The 4,647-nt window shown below is 48.4% G+C and overlaps 1 long non-coding RNA gene across 1 annotated transcript; it reads right to left on the reverse strand.

Annotated features, from left to right (window-relative positions):
* Positions 1–477: 477 nt before the first annotated feature.
* LOC142481364 (uncharacterized) lies at positions 478–4,623 on the reverse strand. The gene is made up of 3 exons (XR_012795760.1): positions 2,999–4,623; positions 1,804–1,902; positions 478–870 (listed from the first exon to the last, which is right to left on the reverse strand). It is a non-coding gene; the product is annotated as an uncharacterized LOC142481364 (long non-coding RNA).
* Positions 4,624–4,647: the final 24 nt, after the last annotated feature.

Here is a 4,647-nt window from a genome sequence, read left to right on the forward strand (position 1 = left end):
CGGTTTCTGGTATTGCTTTCTTGACCTATCAAAATACAGTACTGGTTTAGGGTGGTCTCCAAAGCTAGAATTAGCTTCTCTCATCAGACATCAGACCATCTTAAGTTCTTTCAAATCTAAGGCTGTCTCACACTTTAATCTGGTCTGTAACTGTTTCATACGCTCATAATATATATTTTCTTTAACTGTGCATGCAATGTCTCTATATAATGTATACCCTGTTCATTTATGTAACTGTACTTGTAACCATGTATTATTTGTTTTACTCTGTGCCCAGGACATACTTGAAAAAGAGAGGTAACTCTCAATGTATTACTTCCTGGTAAAATATTTTATAAATAAATAAATAATCTTTACTCAAATTGATTGGACAATTGGTAGGGCACCGGTAATCTGTTTGTTAGATGGAGAATAAGTAAGACTTCTTCACTAGCAACAAGACCATTGCCAGTAAAATAAAATAACCCACAACATGCCTTTGTACTTCAAATAATGCAACTTCTTGCACTTTATTCCTTCATAATATAAGACAATCTCAGGAAGGTTAATTGTACCATTTACACGACTATGCATTAGTGGGAGGCACACCCCTCTTCCAAAATATTGTAGGTGAACACTGCTGATCTTCAAATTTAGACCGCTCTGGCAGAGAAGGAGTTACACGTTTCCACAAAAAGGTAAGACGTTTGCAAGATCACTCGTGGATCCAGCAGAGAAAGAGTTCATGTTGGTCCAGGATCACAGGGACGACCGAGGGATCCTTCTCAGCTTCTTTTCCTCCACGATTTGCCCAAATATCTTTGCCGCCTCCATCGCACACCCCCAGTGGATGGTTAGGCCGAACCCGCCATGTCCGTAGTTGTGAATGAGCTGCAGAGGAGAGAGAGTGTGTCCATTAATGGGGCAGTTCCTTCCCCAAGGTGACCTGTTCTAACTCCTGCACACTGTGGCTAGGTTAGCTTAATCTTCTCAGATAAGTAGTGGCATAACTATTGTGCTGCTAAACTCCCCAATGCGGGGGGCCCCGAGAGTGCAGGGGGTCCTGCCGGCGCTGTTCCTGCTCTCTGCTTTATGTGAGCGCGGGGCCTTCATGGATTCCCCACCTCCCGCATGGCTCAGCAGTCAGCAGCTCCCACTCAGGGAGGGTCAGTGCAGCCCTATTCCTCCTCACAGGTAAGAAAGTGTGCGCATGGGGGGGGGGGGGGGGGGGAATTATGTGTGTGTGTGTGGGGGAGAAATTATGTGTGGGGGGGGTGGAACTGTGTGTGTGTGTGGTGGGCAGAATTGTGTATGTATGTGGGGTGGGGGGAATTGTGTGTGTGTGTGTGTGTGTGTGTGTGTGTGAGAGGGAGAGGGAGCTGGGTTGTATGAGGGAGAGAGGAGGGCGAGGAGAGTGAGTGAGACATGGGGGGAGAGCGGGGGACAGTAAGGGTGGGGAGGAGTGTGAGGGGGGGGGGGTCACAAGGGGACCTCAGTGGAAACAAATGTATTTAATGTTTTTTGTTTAGGCCCCCTATCCACATTTTTTCAGCTCCCCCCCCCCCACCAAAAAAAACGTGTTTACGTCTCCTCGTGTCACTAAGCAGCCGTAGGAATTAGGTTTCGGGCTCATTTTTAAGAGTAAAATACACATAAAAAAAAATCAGTGAGCTGGCCAAAAAAACCAAGAGGTGGAAACAGAGACCCCAACTCAGCAGGATTGTGCAGGAATGTGTAAGAAGTACAGGTGAAACATGCAGGGGAACGTCGCCACTACCGGAACTCGCTGCACTCGTGCGAGCGCCGTGCGTCCGGTCTACGCACCTCGCTCTTCATATGTCCGGCTCCAAAAGGCTCCCTCTCCAGTCTCACTTTGCTGCGGACGGGTCTCAGGCCGGACCACTCGTGCACGATCTTGGCTTTCTGCACAATATATGGGGGGAGGCAGCGCTGTGAGTCTCAACTGCGTTAGTGTCACTTTCCCCCTCACCCTAACTTACTGTGTATACCTGGCCTGTGGCCCCGTACCAACGGCGCCTTGCAAGGTCAGCAACCAACCTCACACTGATGGGACCCAAAAAGGTCAAAAACAGCTGTTTGTGAGTAGGTTTACTGGCTCTGCACTTCTTTAACCCAGGCTGTGCAATGCGGCAGGCATACGCTTATAGGGCTCCGTGTTACAATGGATAATAAGCCAAAGGTGACACTGAGTGATCAGTTGCATGTCGTTACCCAGAATCCCTGGCTGCAGTGGAAGCATTGTATGCCGAGAGACTATGGACAAAGGCGGGGTTGTGGACCTGTCCGACGCGTGTGAACGTGCGAATATGCAGTGTTTTTATTTGCCGAGTCTGTGTGTGTAACAGTGTCTGGGATATTGGGCACTACGGTTAAAAAGCAGAAGGTGCTCGGCTGCCATTAGCGGGAAGAGCAGCTATAAATGGCAGCATCGCAGCAGACACTGTTCCCGGCACCGCGACGGCGTGCGCGCCGCACACGGCACAGCCCTCGATGAGGCCCCCGTCGGCGGGTGTGCGTGCGTGCACAAGGCGCGAAGCGCGACCACCATGGCCAAAAGACAAGATTTTTGGCGCGGCGGCCGAACATTGGCCACGTCACGGCGGCCGTTCAGCCAATGAGGGCGAACCAGCCGCGTGACGTCATGGCCGCGCCCCCGCCACGAGTTGCCTGGAGTCCACCAGGTCGCGCTGGGGCAGGTAATGAGCGCCACCAGGCACCCTGCGCTCTAGCAAGGTTCATTTGGCCCCTAGAGTAAATATTTGCCTTTTTTAACAAAAAAAAACCGAATGACAGGTACCACATTTTTTAGTCCCAAAAACCATCATATTTATGGGTGTCATCACGTTTGAGATTTGTGGGGCCCCCTGAACCTCCTTCACTCCCCATTGGTTTTATGAAGGCCACAAATGAAGATGGGGGGGGGGGAGGAGGGACGGGGGGTTATTGCTGCTTTAACTGCAGGATACAGCCCTTGACCTCAGGCACAGGGACCTCTGACCTTGAGACCGGGGATCAGTTTGCAGCAGTTTTCCCAGATCCAGTGGTGATCCTTGGAGTTGTCGGCCTCACTCCAGTTCCCCAGCTGATAAATTCCTCCCAGGGTGACGAGCTGGCTCCTGCAGACGGGAGAGAGGCTCGTGTTCGCTATACTAAGAAGGACTCGCCCAAACCCACAGCGCTCCGGTTAGTCGCCCAAATTAGCGTCCTGTTAATAACATTGTATCTTTCGAGGAGAACAACATCACGTTAAGTCGTGGTTTCTCCCGTAGAGAGTATAGCGTTAATTATGACGTTACGTTGGTGATAATATGTAAATTATATGCAAATGAGGCATTATCATAACATTTCCTGTCACACTAAAGCCCATTAAGGGTAACGCGGGTCGTAACGTTACGTACGTCAGACCTAAACGTGGCGTTACTCACATCCAGACCCCCGATATGGGGCTTTTACAGTTGGGGATCATTTAACTAACATAGCATTATTTCCCTCTCCCCACCTCCTATCTCAGGGTCTGGACGGGAGTAACACTAAGACACACTTACCGTCACGGTATAGGAAGATAACACAACATTGTGCTACAGTGACGTGACACTAACCCTATGCTAATGGGATGTAGCACGGACGCGGTTTGTGCATATAATTAGCTCTGTGGATCCGCGTTCACCTCGGTGGAACAGAACGTCCAGTCCTTTATATAACGTCCCGTTATGCGCCCGATTTACCGGAGAGGTGTGGATCTGGGCCGCCGTATAAGAATTATTATGACAAAAAAAAAAGCGCTAACTAACACTAAGAGAATGGTAAACTATGCAAGGACTCCGCTCCTAAACGCTGCTCCGAAGGACGTCTCAAGAACCGTAACGGCAAAATGTAAAATAAAAAACAATCTGTATACTAAACCTGAGTTGAAAAAATTGGTGGAACAGCAGGAACCCAGAAAAAGCACCGATCAACTCACCAGAGGTAGCAAAAAATAAAAAAGAGGTTTATTGAATTACATTGTTAAAAACAAAAAACAAACTAACATAAAAAAAACAAAAAAAAAAACTGTTCCACCAATTTTTTCAACTCTACTGCCCCACGATCGCAGTGACGCACTTCCGCAGCGCAGGTTCCGGCAATTCGCTACGCCTCATGGGAGAACGCCGAGAGGAGACGGGCACCTCCATGTGAGCAGCCTGACGGTCTGAGGCTTCGGTATCACCATAGCTTCAGCACGCGGGATCCTACAAGGCTTTATCATAAGGACACAGGTATTTACCTCAATACCTTTGGACATTAAGGGAATACAGAAGCTAGGACCGAGATATTTATGCTAATGAGTTACTAAGGGTTCGGTTCAAGGCTGGCTCTAGTTTCCCTAGCTACTCTCTTATTGGGTCCATCTTTCCCGGTCAGTTCAGTCCTTCATTGTACACAATAGGCGATGTTATTTGCCCAAGAACTTATAACCTGATTTGCTGCGGATTTAGATCCATCTTTTGGACTTCATATATGTCATATACTTTTCATTTTTGGGTCTCTCAGATCATTTCTCAGAGCCTCTGTATCGCTATTTTTGGAGCTGGGAGTAGTTACCTATACAAGATTGTATACTAAACCTGCATTATATAGGAGAATTACCGTACACATTGATCTATGTCC

Source organism: Ascaphus truei, unplaced genomic scaffold (assembly GCF_040206685.1).
Source record: "Ascaphus truei isolate aAscTru1 unplaced genomic scaffold, aAscTru1.hap1 HAP1_SCAFFOLD_2580, whole genome shotgun sequence".
NCBI lineage: Eukaryota > Metazoa > Chordata > Amphibia > Anura > Ascaphidae > Ascaphus > Ascaphus truei.